The 19,876-nt window shown below is 42.9% G+C and overlaps 1 long non-coding RNA gene across 1 annotated transcript; it reads right to left on the reverse strand.

Moving 5' to 3' along the window:
• Nucleotides 1-7,181: 7,181 nt before the first annotated feature.
• On the reverse strand, nucleotides 7,182-19,444 carry LOC129560750 (uncharacterized). Its single transcript, XR_008686861.2, has 2 exons — nucleotides 17,711-19,444; nucleotides 7,182-17,592 (listed from the first exon to the last, which is right to left on the reverse strand). It is a non-coding gene; the product is annotated as an uncharacterized LOC129560750 (long non-coding RNA).
• Between the last annotated feature and the right edge of the window lie 432 nt (nucleotides 19,445-19,876).

Genomic DNA, 19,876 nt, shown 5'->3' on the forward strand with positions numbered 1-19,876 from the left:
AGGGTTCACTCATTCCTCCTGCAACCATCTCCCTGTGACACAGCTGAGTTATTCCCCCAAAGTGCTTCAAGTTTACCTACTAAAGAACAGGCCACATTTTCAACTATATATCCCAGGACCCAGCAGATGGAAGTCCCTCCCCTCTTGCCCCTGGCTCAGAGGCATCTGATCTACTGATCTCTCGTGGCCAGTGGCTGGTGTGACTGACCTTTTTTCCTCTTAGAAGCTTTATGTATGCAAAGAATGTGAAGGCATTTCTAAACAGATCTCTCTCCACCCCACTTAATCATGATATTCAAGTAGCACTCTGTCCCACTGTTTCAATAAGCACTCTTGCCGACATCATCAGCTTCCCAGGTGCAGCAATGGTAAAGGATCCACCTGCCAATGCAGGAGACACAGGAGATGCAGGTTCGATCCCTGGGTCGGGAAGATCCCCTGGAGAAGGAAATTTCCACTCCAGTAGTCTTGCCTGGAAAATCCCATGGACAAGGGAGACTGGCAAGCTGCAGTCAGTGGGGGCGCAGAGTGGGACAGGACTCACAACTGAGCACGCACACACACATCGATGTCATCAGTGGGTAGTGAACAGGGAACTCACTTCTGTATTACAGGCAATATTCACGTGTAGAAGGTACTGCGTTTTAGAGGGCAAAGGATGCCACCTTCATCTCCTCTTAAAGTGTCTGTTCTCCTTCCTACTATTTAAATGTCTCATATTAAACAAATTTGCCATAAGGCAAATACAGATTTACAAAAAGGACAAGTTAGCAATTAGGTCCTTCACAGAGATCCACAAGAGGAGACTTTTAAACATCTTAGGCTGCCTTCCTATATATAGGATAGCATTTTGTATTATTTTAAAGAGATATATGCTATTACATAAAGCAAAGATAACTGCTCAATTGAATGGAGTCAGTATCAACAAATGCCTAAAATACTGTTCTCATCAGTTAAAACAGGAACAAATAAGTATCTCAAATAAGAGTTAGTAGAGTCAATGTTAGTTTATTTTAGGCACTTGGTTAAACTGAAAATGACTTTATTACTTAAAGACTAAACCTATAAACAGTAAAAGAGGTTTAATCCAAATAATGTGAAAGTGAATTAACTCTACTCTGGCCTTTACTTTTTTCTTTTTCAAGAAATTTAGATTTATTAATAGAAATATTAGCAAATGGCTGTAAAAAGCACTTATTTTGAAATTACAGGTAAATATAAACAGTAGGACAAAAAAAAATTCTTTTTGAGAATGATTTGTGGAAACACTGTCCCAGAACACTTTCTTCCTAAGAACAAAAATACTATAATACATTCTCTCACTTTTCTTAGGAGTATTTTACTTTTTTCTTTCTTTTTTTCTTTTGATGCAGCAAAATCCCTATACAAACAGAACACCTCTCCTCCTGCTCTGATGAAAACGTAGGGATGGGTTTAAAAGTTACTGAACCTGAACCATTCTCATGCAAGGATGTGAACACGTATTCCCAGGAGAGCGCGGTGTCCAGTGCAGTCAAGGAGGCCACTGCTCCTAAGGGGGCTCCTGACGTGGGCGGCAGCCGGCAGCTGCAAACATCCGACTGAAAGCCTTTCTGCAGTCTCACAGCTTCCAGTCGAGGATGTTTACAGCCGCTCACTGTCACAGGGACACTCCCTGCTGTCTGGTTACCTGAGGGTCCCTAAGACAGACAGGCCAAATTCTACACATCACTAAGTCTTATCCCAAACCAGAAACGTTCTAGAGAATGTCTCAAATCCAAAGCTTCATGCGTGTTTCTTATTCATCTACCATATTGCTATAAAATCCTCTGACAATCTGACACAATGAATGCCGATGACATTCATCCATTACTGTTAGCGACAAGGAACACACAGGCAATGGTAGGTTTCCTTAACATGAGTGATGTAACTAAAATCTTTCTTTGAGTGAAAGTGAACAAACGTACAAGTTAAATCATGCTAATAAGATAAAGTGCACATTTAACATTAAATACATGTAAGTGACTTAGAGTCTCAATGAAAACATAAAATTTTTATTTCAAACATAAATTCTGACCAAAAAAAAAAAAAAAGACTTACTCACTGCTTTTATGTATCACTTTTGCTCTGAAATCTGCTCCTAGAGACAACCTGTACAGTCAGCTGGTTTTTGAACGAGTAAGCAATAATCAGGAGAGAAACAGAAGGAATAGCAAGGCCTGTAACAGGCGTCTATCAGTTTGTGGGTCAAAGTTTTCCCACTGGAAAAACACAGAGCCTATCACTTGCTGACAGGGTGACGTATATTAACTCCAGATCTGAATGTTTTGAATTCCACTCCCATTCTCTTATGAAAATAAATGAGGAAAACTGGAGGGTAAGGCTCTATTAGTCACTGCTTTCCTGAAGTAATTCAAAACCCTTCCTCGCCTACTGAGAGGTTAAGTTGATACAAAGAAGTGGGTGTGCCTTTCCCCAAGATTTTGTTTTTAGATGATGTTACCAGAAGGCTCTTAAGTTGCAGAAGTCTTAGTCTGTGACACCAAACCCCAAACAAAAACCAAATCCACACAAACACTGTCATGTTCGATGAAAACAACAAATGTGAAGTGCTCCACAAACTACTTTTTCAAAGCAAAGGGTAACTCTATCCCCTTAATGTTAAGAAAGTTAATCTTTGAGGCAGCAGGTGAAAACAAGCTGAATTATGTTGAGGCCTTTTTCTTTATTAACTAAGGACTTTGAACTGTTAAAACTTCCTAGGGAACCACATCTTCTCAATGGGTCAAGTCACATAGGGGAACAAAGCAAACTTTATCAGTGCTGTGCGATTCTACATTCCAGAAATTCTTAGTGCTTGGCATTCATATACCACTGCTGACTAGGGCTTGAGTCGGTTCAGCAAACTCAGCTACAGCTTCCAACCTTGTGAACTTCTCACCAAGATACCCCCTTCTTATAAGCTGGTCACACACAGACAGCCAGGGTACTCTTTAATTAAAACAGATGAATACCAGGCCTCACCCTGGGAAGACATTGTAGAGCAGTAACTGTTTACAAAAAGAATATTTTTACTCCCATAAATTTTTCTCCAAGTGACAGATCCCCTACTTGCCTTGGAATCTTACTGCTTTTCAATAATAGCTTTAAATTAAAAATGCCTAGTACAAACTAGGCAAACCACCTCACATACAATTCAGTGAATGCTGAAAAAGATAGTAAACCTTAGCACAGCTTTGAAGATCCAGACTTTGCTCAGAGCTCTATGAATAAACATTAAAAAAAATCCTCCAAATAAAGCACAAAAGATCATAAGATCTTAGTTACAAGGATTCTTAAAGGGAAGGGCATTTAACAGGCATCAAAAGAGTGCTCCGCTGCCTGTATGTACAGCCTTCCTTTTTAGCAAGAGACCAACTAGAGGAAATCCATGTGAAAGGTAAAGCAGATCTATCCCCAAAAGCTGCTGAACAATTTTTCCAGTTTTAGTGAGACTCAAAGTTATTTAAACTATTTCCTTGATTTCTGGTTATTAAGCAGTGTCGGTTCCACTTGGAATAGCAGTTCTTAAAATGAGAGGGTGGCAATAGGCTTACCAGGACAGAGTCTCCTAACTTCACACACCTGGCCTGCCTCTTGCCCTGTCCACACTCTAATTCTTTTTCAGATGAGGGGAGTGCTGAGAGCAATTGATAAAAGCTATAAAACGATTCTGCTGTAACTTCCTGGCAGAGAACCACTAATCTAGAAAGATGGAACTAAGTAAATTTGCTCAGGACTACAATATCTTGTCACTAACTGAGAAACGTGACCAACAAAATTAATTCAAAACCACAGGAAACAGGCTGCTCTAGACCTGTTAAGACAAGTTCCTAAAAGTCTCCTCACCTGAAGGTGCAGCTCTGGATGTCTATACCCTGGTCATGTTTTATAGTCTTCTCATATTAGCTTAAAGATTTTTTTTTTTTTGATGTGGACTATTTTTAAAGTCTTTATTGGATTTTTACAGTGTTTCTCTTTAATGTTTTTGGTTTTTTGGACACATGGCATGTGGGATCCTAGCTCCCTGACCAGGAATTGAACCTGTATCCCCTGCATTGGAAGTTAAAGTCTTAACCACAGGACCACTGGGGAAGTGCCTTAGTTTTAACTGCTTGAAGAATTAATTCCTTCTGACAGTGGATGGTACAGCACTGCTCCTGGATAAAGTCTATACGTTTTCCTTAGCTACCCTATGTCTTTCAGTCATGAACCCTCCTGTTGACTCTATCATCATGAATTTTCCTAAGCTATGCATAATTAAGGATAGCTTAAAATATGACACCACCCAAGCTTCCCCACCTCCCGTTCTTCCTAAACCCAATTCTCTGGGTTTTGACACATCAGAGTATTGACGTTAAAGGCCCATCCTTGATGGTGAGAGTTCAGGCACTAAACAGCAGGGGGCGGAAGTTACTATCGTGCTATCTGTTGACTAATTGATACTAGGACTCTCCTTTGGCCATGGGAATGCAGCGGTGCATGCGGCTGGCCTGCTCCACTACACAATGCTTCTGTCCCCACCTTCTCCATTATCCCTGGTCCATCCACCCCCACCGCTCTGGTCCTGAGCATCTCCAGGGCTCTCTCAGAAAGGGAGCATTCCATGTCAACGCAGGGCCCGGCATCCAGGCTCTGCACCATGTCCTTTCATCCGCCTCTCTAGGGCCCAAGGGCTCAGACAAGGGCATCCTGGCACTGGCCAAGCTCTTCCTTCAGAAAATCCATCTAAGTAAAGACAAGAAACACAAGTGTTCTCCAGTTCCTTTTGTAGAAAGCATATGTAGAACTTATCTGATATGAAAGTAAATGTACAAACAGAATTCTGCCCTTTAAAATTAATCTTCATCTTCTATTTATACTTGATATTGAGTAGTCCACACTGTTTTTGGGCTAATTCAGAGGCTTCCAATGCTCATTATATTCCTTGCTAATAACAACGATGATGGATTATCCTTTGCTATTTTCTTTTTGTAATTAATAGAAACACAAACATACTGGGTCCTTGCATCTTGAAAATGGCTGAAGGCTGTAGGAATTTACTGGAAACAATTTCCCATGGACTGTGCACACATGGAAAATCAAGAAACTCAAATTCTAGGAAGAAAAGCATTGTCTGGGATAGTACAGACCCTAGAGTTATAAAGAGTAAAATCTCTTCTACTCCAGAAATTAATGAAATGTATGTTCAACTGACATTCTCTAAGAATTAAGGTAGGCAAACTGTGTGTACTCAAGTCTATAGCCTTTGACACAACCGTTGCTGGGTTCTGAGCAATGCCTATGCACAATCGTGTTTTATGTGTGCCCTGGTATGATGAAGCATTTGCTCTTACCATCATTACACATGTGGTGATGCCAAGCTTGGACAGCTGGAGTCACGGCTATCGCTCACTCTCCCATTCTCAAGTCTTGCTTATTGTAAGCTCTTCTGAAATCATTCGTGGAGTTCAGGAAGGTGTGAGTTTGAATAAATATGAGCTAGTTAATAATTATTCAATAAAAATTGTGTTCTCATTGTAAAGTGGGTGTAAAAAATTCGTAAGTGAAGCCAACTTTTGAGACCAGAAACAAATATCCAGATCCTTTGTGAGAAAACAACTCATTTAGTCACCAATTCATTCATCATATATATATATATTCATTTGCTAAACTCTCTATTAATTATTTTTATGAATCCATGTTTAGTTTAACATTAATACAGGTGGAGATATACACATATTATTAGGTAGATAATACGTACATGGATGAGTTGGTATACACACATACACACGCACACACACACTCATATACATTTTTTTTTCTGTCAGTTAAGAGGGCCTAGAATCTATGGTTCCAGTAATAAGGAGAACATTTATTTTTCAGATTTTGGTTTCCTTCTAAAAAAATTATTTTTTACTGACATATAGTTGATTTACAATGCTGTGCTTTTTTCAAAAGATTTCTTTTTTATTTTTATTGAAGGATAGTTGATTGAAAATGTTGTGTTGCCATGAGAAAAACAAACAATACCATCAAAAAATGGGCAGAAGACCTAAACAGACATTTCTTCAAAGAAGACATCCAGATGGCTAATAAATATGAAAAAATGCTCACTATTGATTATTATTGAAGAAATGCAAATCAACACTACAAAGAGGTATCACCTCACGCTGGTCAGAACGGCCATCATCAAAAAATTTATAAACAATAAATGTAGAAGAAGGTATGGAGAAACACTGTTGGTGGGAATGGAAATTGATACAGCCACCATGGAGAACAGTATGGAGATACCTTAAAAACTTAGCAATAAAACTAAAATATGTCCCAGCAATCCCACTAAAGGGCATATACCTTGAGAAAACCATAACTGAATAAGACACATATACCCCATTTTTCACTGCAGCACTATTTACAATAGTCAGGACATGGAAGCAACCTGGATGTCCACTGACAGGTAAATTGATAAAGTAGTTGTGCTTCATATATACAATGGAATATTACTCAGCCACAAAAAGGAATAAATTTGAGTCAGTTCTGTGAGGTGGATGAACCAAGAGCTTCACACAGAGTGTGGGCTTCCTTGATAGCTCAGTTGGTAAAGAATCCACCTGTGATGCAGGAGACCCCAGTTTGATTCCTGGGTCAGAAAGATCTGCTGGAGAAGGGATAGACTACCCACTCCAGTATTCTTGGGCTTCCCTTGTGGCTCAGTTGGGAAAGAATCCATTTGCAATGTGGGAGACGTGGGTTCGATCCCTGGGTTGTAAAGATCCCCTGGAGAAGGGAAAGGCTACCCACTCCAGTATTTTGGCCTGGAGAATTCCATGGATTGCATAGTCCACAGGGTCGCAAAGAGTCAGACATGACTGAGTGACTTTCACTTTCACTAGAGTGAAGTCAGAAAGAGAAAAATAAATATTGTATATTAATGCATATATATAGAATCTAGAAAAATGGTATTGATGAACCTCTCTGCAGGGCAGGAATGGAGACTCAAAATATAGAACAGACTTATGGATACCGAGGGGGGAAGGAGAGAGAGGGTGGGACAGATTGAGAGAGTAACACTGAGATATATGCATTACCATGTGTAAAACAGATGGCCAATGGGGAGCCCCTGTATAGCACAGAGGCTCAGCCTGGGGCTCGGTGACAACCTAGAGGGGTGGGAGGGGGTGGGAGGGGCTCAGGAGGGAAGCGTGTGTGTACACCTGTGGCTGATTCATGCTGATGCATGGCAGAAACCAACACAGCGTTACAAAGCAATTATCCTCCAACTAAAAATAAATTTAAAAAATGTGGTGTGGTCAATCACGCCTTTAAAATGGTCCTGATTTCCAGTTCAGGCCAGGGTCCTCCAGACAGAGGCTCTCCAGGCTTATCAGGGCACTCTGGGTGGTTCTTCCTCTGTCCTGCAACCTGCCCTGACCTCCGCTCTTCTGCGTGGGCTGTGTCCTCACTAGGGAGGGGGATTCCAGACAGCCAGGGCATCCCGAATCCAGGCGAATCAGGGGCTTTCCATCCCACCCCTCCAGTGCCCATCCCCACCACAGTCAGCGTTTTCCAGGCTGCAGCCCGCAGGCCACCAGCTGGCCCAGCACCTCCCTTTCAGGGGCTCCTGTCCCTCGGATTTCCAAGGAAGAGTATGCCCCATTCCTGTTGAAACACAGGTCTATTTCTAAAGGGACATCAGTTGAGTTTAAGATGCATTTTACTGTTATAGTCATATGGCAGAGTTCAGAATTCCAACCAATCCTGGTTTTGTGTTTGTAAATCAAATCTACTAGATTATGCAATCGTTAAAACATATTTACAAAGCTCTGCAACGATGGAGAGCATCTGCTTAACATGTCTGACAAGTAAAGGAAAAGCCAAGATAAAACTGCATGTATGGTATACACATTATCATGTTAAAAATTCAGAATACACATATATTATTTTTTTCCCTTCTACTTTTCTGAAGTTTACAAGTTTTCTTTAATGGAGTACTTCTAATACAATTATTTTGAAAACGCTGACTCGTTTCAGACAGAGGAATTAGTATCTCTTTCATCTCAAGAATAATGCAGACAGCACTAGACATTTCTCAGAACCAGTTTTCAATCTGGAGAAACATTTGAAGGGACAGAAGATTGTGCAAGCCTCCTTCCGGAAGGTGGTGATTCTATCTTAGTCATGGCTGTGGCTGCTGGAGCAGTCCACAGGTGTCTGACACATGGAAGGGTATCCATATATTCTGGCTGAACGTCTGAAATGTTGGTTAGCAGAGTCTCAGAACACATCTCGTTCAGAGTTATTCAGCATCTTTCTTTAGAAAGGTTTATGAGCTCCCAGCTTTTTAAAAAGTGCCTTTCCCCCCCTTTAAAAATGATGAAATAAGACAACAGCTAATAACTGGTCCAAGTTGACAGCCAGAGCCTGCACATGAAGATGTGACCCTCCATCCGGGGTCTTGGGGAGCTGGCTCGAGACCAGCTGGTGCTTCTGTCAAGGTGGGGAGATGGGGTCCCGGGCCCCTTTGGGGGATGACCACCCTGCACAGGCCCCTGCCCTTCGTTGAGCCTGTTTTCTCTGTGGATAGAAACCGATCACAGCTGATCTCCACCTCACAGAGCTCTTCAGAGAAGTGACTGAGAGCTGTGTGAGACAGGACCATCCACAGGCTACTTATTTTCCTTTTCACCTTCTCCTTGTGGACATGTTAGGGCAGATTCATCAGAACAGTGGTTACTAATGGGAATAAACTACTAGTATCATTTGGGCCTTTAAACTCATTACATGATCTCATTTGACCTCACTGGATATCGTTTTTCTCAACTGTAACGAGAGGGTAAATCAGATCCTAAAGTTCTTCTAGCCATAAAATCCTATGACTCTAATTCCTTCATTGCTTGAATTTATGAGGTGGGATGGGAACTGGAGTGGGGCAGGGTCAGAAGGATTTTTAAAAAATAAACATACACCAATCATGGAAGCCGACTTCCCTTAACCAGTGTGATTTTTCTTTGTACAAAGGATCACCATTAACCCTGCCTTCATTTACCATCACGTCCCACACCCACACTTTAAAGTAGCAAACTACAGAATGGCTGAGACGACTCTGATAGACACAGCAGTTAGCAGTGACTTATGAAACTTTCTATCGTCTTAATTATCTCCGATGACTTATGAAACTGTCTGTTGTCTTAATTTTCTCCAATACTGCCTGGCATGGTAACTGGGCTATAAGTCACAGAAAAAGAGAGGCTCATATACTTTATACCAGTGGCATACGTGACAAAATTTGTCTATTCGGGGCCCAACACCAGAGCATTTCATGTGGAGAATGGGCAACTTCACCTAACATAGCTCACTGCATCTCAAAATCAAAGACACTTTCATCAGACTTTTACTGCAAGTTAATGTTTGACTTACACTGTTTTGATCTAACAGAGGCTGAGTTGCTCATGGAAAGATTTTCCAGATTTTTAACAAAATAACTGTAAACTTGTAAGATAAAAACCATACTTGAGGGGCTTCCCTGATGGCTTGGTGGTAAAGAATCGCCTGCCAATGCAGGAGACATGGGTTCACTCCCTGGTCGGGGAAGATCTCACATGACACCGAGCAACCGCGCCCGTGTGCCCCAACTGTTCAGCCTGTACTCTGGAGCCCGGGGGCCGCAACTGCTGAAGCCCATGTACCCTAGAGCCCATGCCCTGCCACAAGAGAAGCCACTGCAGTGAGAACCACCCCCCACACACACAACTAAAGACAAGCCCCGCAGTGAAGACTCAGCACAGCCAAAAATAAGAATGAATAAATAAATAAAATTATTTTAAAAAACATACTTGAACTCAAAGAAGAATAGTTATTAAAAAGCTGTTAAAATTTCATCCTATTCACCTAATTAACATGTGCTCACAGCAGGTTTGTGCTAAATTTGAACCACAAGGGACAGCAGATGATGAAATACACTGTGAATGGCCCTGATTCCATTTGTGGATATAAGTATTAAGAATGGAGGTAAAAATGCTGAGGTCAACCAAACAGCCACAGGAGCAACAGTGACAAATCACCAACCACTGTTGTGCTCCTCCTGCTTCCAGGGAGAGAGTCTGAGAAAGTATGGGATGGTTTCCATCACCTTCCAGAGACTTGGGTTTCTAATCCTAAGGCAATTTGGTGTGGCAGTGATCTGGGACACACAAATGGAGAACATTTGATGGACAGTGGAGAAAAATTAAAATTTCTATGATTACAGGAAAGGATGAACAAGTGGAGAGAAAATGGATAAATGAAAACAGAACATATGAGAAAAAACTTCCCTTCCCCTCTTTCTACTTCCTAAGGGTATTCTGTGATTCTTGAAATGCTACTTCAAGAATTTGTTACTGCCATGCAATGATAAAAAATTTTTTTTTCCTTTGTTTTATTGAGAGGGATCTAATTATTAATAAATCTGTTAAGACCAGTACCCTCTACCTGAAAACTGAATAACTATTTAAAAATAATGTCTTCAAATCGAAAGTTATATCACTTAGATTAGGTCCACATTTTTTATTTAAACTGGATTTTTTCATAAATGCTACTGAATAGGGTACCTTTCTACAAGGAACAGGATAAAGAGAGACTTCAGTGGGACATAAAATGAATTATCAGAAAGTTTAAGGGTAAAATTAACCACAAACTGGATTTTTTAGAAGTGTCACAATTTCAATGATTGTACCCCAATATAATTAGAAATCCTTAAGGAAATACTTTCAGACCTGTGATCTGACCAAGTAAAGTCATTAGAGATGATTTAAGTAGCATCCAAAAAGATCCTAAATTCTCCAAAAGAAGTAACCTTAGCTTTACATCCTATGGAACAAATACCTAAACTATTAAGAGGAGTTATACACAAGAAGAGCACTTTAAAGCCACTTTGAAAAAATAATTAATGAATCTGAGTCAGTCTTTGAAAACATGAACTTTTAAAAAACCTACTGCATTGGTTGGCATTCCAGAGCCTGAAAGTTCTAACTTTTCTTACCTTTTTCTTTCTAAAGCAATTCTTAAATTTGCCTCTGGTATTTTAAAAAATATGTTCAGAACTCTTAAGGCTCCAGCAGTTTTTTAACTAGTAAAATAAACACAGCAATTGAGTACCTGCAGTTCTGCTAACAGGACTGTTTGTATTCTAAGCCCCATCCACAAAGGCTACAGAGAAAAATATCCAGTATAAACAAATATTACTTAGATACCAGTGGCATCTCAAAGCAGCACACCCAAGTCTCAAAATGTGAAAGGGAGAAATTTTCCACTCCCACCATGCTTAACTCCCCGGCAAACTTCAGGTCAGACAGAAGGGACTGAAACTGTTTCGGTGAAGGTGGGGAGCGAATGTGGGTGTGAAACAAATCAGTAATGCTTTTTCTTCATTCCCCCGCCTTTTTTCCCTTTGGTGCATCTCCTCTTGTCCCTGTTTGTCTCCTTTCTCTGTATCCCCCAGTGTCAGCTGTTCCCCAGTTCCGAGAGAAGAGACAGCTTTATTCTTCAGTCTCCCTGCTCACCATCCATCTCTGAACTTCACACGACACACACACACACACACACACACAGCCCTAGCTGAAAATACTGTCAAAGTAATACACACAGTAGGGCAAAGAGCGAGAATGAAGTGGGCTGGGGTTAACACAGGGCAGAATGTGTCCACTCATTTTTGTACCACCTGAACTTCTGGCTGAGAAAGAGGCTGAGCCCTCTAGGGGAAAGAAGCTAGAGTCCCAGAAACGGAAGGAGTGAGGCACAGCGGGCTCCCAAGGGACCCTGCTCTCTCTCTGGCTGACCAGTGGCTGAGGCCTGCAGCTGGGGTCTTCAGACAGGACCACCGTTTCCAGGCCTGGAGAGGCTTCTCTCTCTGGTCTGGCCCTTGCTTCTACTCCCACGGCTGACAATCGAGGGAGGAAGTCATGTTGGACTTTGCAACCGGGCCCAGCTGAGTCCCTGACCCTTTCCACGTAAAGTTTTCCCCAGACTTGTACATCTATTTGCTGATTCTCAGCACTGCTCAGTTATCCACTCCATTTACACTTGCTAGCTGCCCTCAACCCAATGCCCTACCCTAAAATAAAATCTGTGCTTATTCAATTGTGAAAGGATAGTAACTGTAACTGGATATAACAGCTACAGGGGTAAGAGGACTAAATAAACTAAGACTTGTAAAGTGCTTAGAAAAGGGTTTGGCACGGGAAAATACAAGGTAAGAATTTGCTACATAAAATGAAAATAAATGACCTGTGAACACATATATCCAGATTCAAAGGACAGAAAGTGCTTAATGATGGCAACATAGACTTCAAACAGAAAAGGAGAGCAAAGATATTGATTCTGTCACTCTGGGTCACCAGTCCAGGAGGACTGCCAGGGGGACGGCCCAAGTAACCAGGCTGTACCTTTGTGTTCCGTGTTAAACCGCTCTGGCCCGTCCTGAGACACTTCCACAGTGAGGACTGCAGAATGGAAGTGTGCGAGTTCACACACAGTCTGGGGCACACTGACTCTGACCACTCAGTGCCACAGTCATTTGCACTTTTCCACAGCTGGCTCTTTGTGACCCCATGGACGGTAGCCCATTAGGCTCCCCTGTCCATGGGGTTTTCCAGGCAAGAATACTGGAGTGGGTTGCCATGCTCTCCTCCAGGGGATCTTCCCGACCCAGGGATTGAACCCAGGTCTTCTGCATTGCAGGCAGATGCTTTACCTTCTGAGCCACCAGGGAAACTTTGTATTAATATTACATAGATACTATTATTACTATTATTTAAGAAGCTTCATTGTATCTTCTAAAAAATGGTAAGAGTTTGAAGTTGAACATGTAAAGGAAAAGGAATTTTTCTTTTGGGGTGAGGCTATAATGAGATGAAAGGACAGTTATAGGTTGTAAAACAGGACAGAAAAGGCAGAGAAAATATACAGGGCAATATGGACAAAAGGGAGACAACGATGAGAAAATAAGGTCAGCTTCATGGAGTGAGACTATCTCTTGTCCTTGTAATGTGTGACTAAATAAATATAATGACTCCAAAACCTAGTATAAACAGGAAACAATGTATTCCAAATATGGAGCTACATACCTCAGAAGTATAAAATTACCACATGAATATAAAAGCTCTGGTTTTAACTTGACCTTCCCTATTTAAAAATTGCTTTTAAGACAAAAATATTTTTTAAAATGTCTGGAGTCTTAAAGGTACCCCCAAATTGGAAATTTCATGTTTTAATTTTTCTATCAATATTTAGCAAAAAAAGTACTGCTACTTTTCCACAAACATCAGAAATACTTATTTAGAGACCTGAAAGGCAACTAATTATTAAAAAAATTTCCATAGTTAACAAATTTAACACTCAGAAATGATATTTCATTTGATGTTCTCTGGATGAAAGTAATAAAACATTAAGCTTTAAGAAAGAAATATATTTGATATTTTTTTTAAAAATACATCATTTATAACAAAACACAGTACTGCTCAGAGTAATTCAAGGAATATAATTAATTTGCTTTAAAAATAAATCCTTTGAATCCTTGTTTAATAAAAAGTATTAGCACTGATAGTTTTAATCTACAGAAATGGACTTGAAAGATTTTCCAAGTTTATTCCGTTAAAAACATGTACTGTTGAAGTTTCAAGTTTCTCTAAATTTTAGCATTATACCTTGAAGAGTTCTAATTTCTGCCAGAAGGAAAGTCTTCCTCCATTAAACAAGAAATTTCCATTACTCCTATCTTAAGAAGTCACACCCCATACAACTAATGGCAGGAAAACATTTCAATTCAAACCTCTGACACCCTCAAGCCTGAGGCAAAATTAAAAACAAAAAAACAACACAAAAATAAAACACAACTCACCTTTTCAGGGAAGAAAGGAAACCCTGCTAAATAAGTAACAATTATGCTGAAGAATTTATACGCTAAGCACGGCTGAATGTAAAAACACCAGAGCAGTCAACCATAGCTTTAGCACTTTGAGTATGATTAACAGAATGAACTTTCAAAGGTCAATTAAATGTCAACACACTTTAAAGAGATATTCTTCTTAAGGCTGGTCAGTGTATAATAGTACCTCAAGACTTAAGGGTACCCTTCTTAAGGGTAATGTGCATGAAATGTATGTACTTGCACACATATTTACATGTCACTAACCAATAAGGATGAAACGCAAAGTAAATCATAAATGTTAAGACTAAAGTATATCCAATAGCTGATCCTATTTATTCTATCAGAGGAAGTTGTCACATGTGTGTATGTTCCTCGGTTCTTTGTCTTGTCACAACAAAAATTTGGAGTCACGGACATTAAAGCCCCGTCAGCGTGTCACAGCTCTTGGGTCTTGGACAGACGGTGTTATAGCTCTCCGGTCTCGAATGGACCATGTTGTAGCTCTTAGACAAATCAGTGTTACAGCTCTATTTTATTTAGAAGATAGCAGGAAAATCCATCTTCGAGGTGTGAGGGCACGTCGGTCCAAAGACGCGAAGAGAAGAGTGACGCTCAGGGGGTGGGGGGGGGGGGGAGAGAGCGCGCGAGCTAGCTTTGGCTCCTCTTTTTATATACTTCTCCTCCCCCACCCCCACCCCTTTGTTCTATTTTCACGGGCTTTTCCCTTCCTTGTCTTTTGGCCACCACCATTTTAGACTCCTTTTCCCTATTCTACCTACCTAACAAAGCCATTCACGGAGCTGATCCTTTATTGCCCTAATACACCATTCTGCAAATTCATCCCCCCACCAACCTTCCCTGAATACTTATGGTTAAAAAACTTATCCCCAAAGGCACCTGGTATTCAAAAACTACCCACTTTAGCATCTGTGGGACAGAACATGACCAGTGCCCATTCAGGACACTGCCACCCAGGAACTCAGTACCTAGCCCCTATGGCCCCCTACCAGACGGCAAGCCCAGTGTTACTTAGTTCAGCACTTTCTTGTCTGAATCAAATCTATCATAGACTGGTTCTCCGTTAGGACTTTAACAGCAGGTTATAAGTAACCAAATAGCAGTGGCTACCGTCGGAATTCAGAGGGAGATGGAATCTTTAAGATGTTAATGATCTGGGAAGCTTCCAAGACAAAGCTGGAAATTGAAGATGAGTAGAATGTGGATGGTTGGCGGGGAGGCCTCACTGAGGAGGGAAGCAGGGTGAGCTAAGGCCCCTGCTGAGTGAGTTAAGCACCTCTCCATGCACGGATGGGGACCCTGGCTTTAGAACAGGGGGAGGTGGGACAGACAGAGAGGGAGAAAAGGATTTCTACTTTAGAAAACTGAGACAAAGACCTCGCGATAGGTTTGCCAGAAAGAGTGGAGATGGGGAGAGAGAAAGATCCCAAGTGCCTCGTAGGTGTCTAGTAATATTCTTAGTATTACAGGGCTGTTGTAAGGAACTAGTGAGCTGATGCGAGAAAAGAGCACTCTGGGAAGTCTAAAAGCTCTAGAAGGTAAAGATGCTTTCAGACGTCAGCAGGCAACAGCCTCTCTAATCATGGCCCCGTGTGTTGACAGCATACCTCTCTCTGCAAAGGCAAACTTGCAGTCAAATTCTGGGTCTATTCGTATGAGGTCAGAGATAGAAACATCTTCCTTCAATGATTCCAAAAGCTAGAACCCAAGGAGGGAGGAGATGGCCACCATTCATAGGTCTCTGGAGGCTGAGGATCACTGACATTAGATCCAAGTCCATGGCTACAGCTCTGAGGCAGACCACATCATCCCTGGTCTTCTCACTGGATATAAGAAGTATATGAAGAGCCAAATGAGGTGGCACAGGAAGGGAGGAGGGGCGGCTGTCACAGTGGGCTGTCAGCGGGAGCCGTGCGGGCAGACCCTTTGGCCCCTGGCCCTCGGCTCCACTGTTACCACTCGGCAGGTGACCTTCCTCTCTGTCCCTCTTCCACAGCAACTCCCCAGGCTTAGAAAGGAATTATGAAAAGTTACCAAAGTAAATGCTACATATATGGAGTATATACTGAGTGCCAGTTATTAGCCGCCAGTAATTGGTACCTTACATAATTCCCTAAACAACTCCCAGGTGGCAGGAACCACTATCCTCATTTTTAAGTATGGAAACCAAAGCTTACAGGGTCACCTACGTAGTAAATGACAAAGTCAGGACTTCAATCAGGTGTGGCTGACTCTTCAGCTGAGGCTTTGAATCTTCCTCCTAAACTCTTCCCGTTTTCTTAAAAAACCAAGAAAATCCTCATTATGTGTTAAGGATTTTATGTATACAGAAGTTATAAGAGCTAATATACAGTTTGTGGGCTTCCCTGGTGGCTCCAATGGTAAAGAATCTGCCTGCAATGCAGGTTCAATCCCTGGGTCGGGTAAATCCCCTGGAGAAGGGATGGGCTACCCACTCCAGTATTCTGGCCTGGAGAATTCCAAGGACTGAGGAGCCTGGTGGGTCACAAAAGCTCAGACATGACTGAGTGACTAACATATGGTTTGTAGATGAAAGTTTTGAAGTTCACCACACACACCTGCCTGCTCACTGTCAGCCTCCAGACAATGTGAGCGTGGCACTGTGTCACACGGCTTTCCACCCAGCATTCCTGCTCTCATCTCCAGGTCTCTTGTCCCTTGGGGTCCTTTTCCAATTATTTGCCTGAAACCTCATTTGGACAGTTGAAGAGGAGGCAGCTGGCACTCTGGCAGATCACACACAGGCTGGGGGTGGGGGTGGTCCCATAGTAGGAGGGGTCTCTTGGGCCTTGTGCCTTGAGACAACCTTAATTCTGCTGCAGGAGTGGTTCATGGAGGGCTCCTTGGCCACATGGCCCCACTAAGAGGCGAAGCCAATCTATCTGGGGCTAGAGGAGAAGTGATGAGAGCAGTGGGCATATGGGAGGCTTTTCCAGTGTCCTGGAAAGCAACAGTTGCCATTAAACACTGGCAAGAAAACACTAACATTAATTCTCAAGATTTAGTGTGATAAACTCTTTCTGGGAAGAATACAGGTTCCAGAGTCTGCTCACAGATAGTCTGACTCTTCCCGTGTTGGAAGGCGCCCAGGAGTCTGAAGTTTTGGAAGAACTATAGGAGATTCTGATACGGGGGTCTAAGGATCTCAATTTCTGATACACAGTCCTGACCCCTTACAGGGCTGCCCAACCAGCAAACCTACTCTCAGGTGAACAGACATTCTGTAAAGACAGCTTGTTCTCATAGCAATGCCAGGCTCTGGGTGGAGTGGTTACTGTTAAATAAGGCCACTAGCTTTCCAGAAGTTTCCACACTCACAAATGTTAGGGACTTATTTTTCTGATGTCACTAATACACACACACACACACACACAGACCTACATCTGTCTGGAGTTAAGACCCTTTCAGCAAGATGCTCCTGACACACACACACACACACACACATGTCTGGAGTGAAGAACCTTTCAGCAAACACACACACACACACACACACACACACACACACACCCCTACATCTGTCTGGAGTGAAGACCCTTTAAGCAAGATGCTCCTGACACACACACACACACACACATCCACCCTACATCTGTCTGGAGTGAAGACCCTTTCAGCAAACACACACACACACCCTACATCTGTCTGGAGTGAAGAACCTTTCAGCAAACACACACACACCCACACACACCCACACCCTACATCTGTCTGGAGTGAAGAACCTTTCAGCAGACACACACACACACACACACCCTACATCTGTCTGGAGTGAAGAACCTTTCAGCAAACACACACACACCCACACCCTACATCTGTCTGGAGTGAAGACCCTTTCAGAAAGATGCTCCTGACGCACACACACACACACACACCCCCTACATCTGAAGACCCTTTCAGCAACCACATACACACAAACACACGCACACACATACCCGCCCACCCAACATCTGTCTGGAGTGAAGACCCTTTCAGCAAGATGCTCCTGATAGTACTTTCTATCTGGTGTAAGACTGGAGATGACATTCTCACTGAACATTTAAGTGATTTCAAAAGCTATACTTTTGCTCATTCCCAGACAGCACTCAAGTAAAATATTAAGGATATGATTAGGACATTGAACTAGACATTCAATCACAATGCAAACAGCTACTGATTAAGAAACACACCTCTTCACAGGTTGTGTTCTTCAAAGAAAGTGAGGTCATAAAATGTATTATGTTAAATCAATATTACTATCTTTCTCCTAGAAACCCTATCATTGTTCTCAGTCTCTTTCCAAATCTGTATCTTTATTTTAAGCTATACACTTCCAGGCTACAAACTGGAATTAAGCTCAGTTTTTCTGTCAGGTCTTTATGATATCTTCTTTCTTTCCCCTAAAGCACGGTAACAATTCTCCTTAAGGATGGGCAAGTTATTATTTTTATCTGAGTACCTGGTATTTTATTCAGCAAATGTTTGTTGAGTATTGGTATTTATGCATTCACATTTTCAAAAAATCAACTTTTGTTATTATAAACTTCTTGAGCAGGAAAAAATGCTGAGTGGAGCACCTGGCCTCTAGAAGGCACTGCATGAATAGTGAGAAAACCTGGGGAATTTATCATTGAGAGAACAAGATAATTTCTCCTGATTCAGTACTGACTCCACATTTCATAGTAGAGACAATTCTGGTTAGGGAAAATGTTTCATTTCACTTTGTACGGAAAAAAAGCAGGTTATCAAGATAACCAAAAGTTCACACTGCACTGTATTGCGACACAACCTGTCAAGACATTATTTCAATACCATTTAAAGGCCAAACCTTTAACATTAATCATTTATCAAAATTATACATGTCACTAAGATATCCCAACAAAGAAGATTATGTAAGTGAGCCGTTTTGGCCTCGGTAATAACTAAACACAGCAGCTATTTTCAACCCTTCATTAAAATTAGATCAAGATACACTTGCGTTGTGTGTTACCACTCCTGCAGGGAAGATTTACATTAGTTTAAGATTTACTTTGGTTGGAAGTGACAATTTCTTTCACTTCTTTGTCGGAAACTAGAATTCCCTCCCCCACAGCCTTCACCCGAAAGTTTTCCGTAGAAAGCAGCAGCAATTCGGAAAAACACCAAACAGCCGTCCTGTTTACTGTCTCCCAGGGGTAACCAAAGCTCTGTTTTCCTCCTAAACATAGTCCGGAGGGCGTGAAGGGGCTGATGGGGCACCTGCCACTTCACCTTGAGCTTGGCTCCGTCCCTAGCCTGGCCCTATATAACTTCGAGGGCTGCCGCAAAACTGGCCAGTCCTGAGGCGTTTTAAAAAAGAAGAGATGGGAAATGAATTTCCCCCCAGCACCCGGAGAGAGACCTTCACATATAGATGTTTGAAAACATGAGGCGGACAAGTTCCTTCTCCAGGACAGAACGGGGTGGTGGGGTAGGGGGGGGCGGTTCCGGGCGCACGTCAAGGTCTCGGCCCGGCGCTTCGCTGTCCGGCTCGCACTGAGGCCCATGCAGAACCGCGACCCGAGTTCGCCTCGGAATCTGGGGGGTGGGGGTGGGGGTTGGGGTGGGGGTGGGGGAGGGTGCCGCGATGGTCGCGCAGCTGCAGCCCCGGGGAGGACATGGGGACGCAGGCGGCCGGCCGCGGGTCGAGCCGGCGGGCCCCGGGTCAGGGAGCGCCCTCGCGCCCCGCCCGCCCCGCCCGCGCGCCGCGCCCCGGCCCCCTCCCCGCGCCCCCACGGCCGCGGCCCCCGGCCCTCCCCCAGCCTCTGCCCGCCTCCCCCTCTCCGCCCCGGCGGCCCGAAGCCAACTCACCGCGGCCCCGCGACGACGCGCCCCGGAGCCCCCGGGGGCCGGGTCGCCCCGCGGACCAGCCGCAAACTTTTCCTGGGCCGCGCGGAGCGGCGGGGCCGTCGGGTCTGGCCGGGCGGCGCCGTCGTCCCGCACCGGCCG

The sequence above is a fragment of the Moschus berezovskii genome, chromosome 10, assembly GCF_049115385.1.
Source record: "Moschus berezovskii isolate FMDL1 chromosome 10, NW_MosBer_1.0, whole genome shotgun sequence".
Taxonomy (NCBI): domain Eukaryota; kingdom Metazoa; phylum Chordata; class Mammalia; order Artiodactyla; family Moschidae; genus Moschus; species Moschus berezovskii.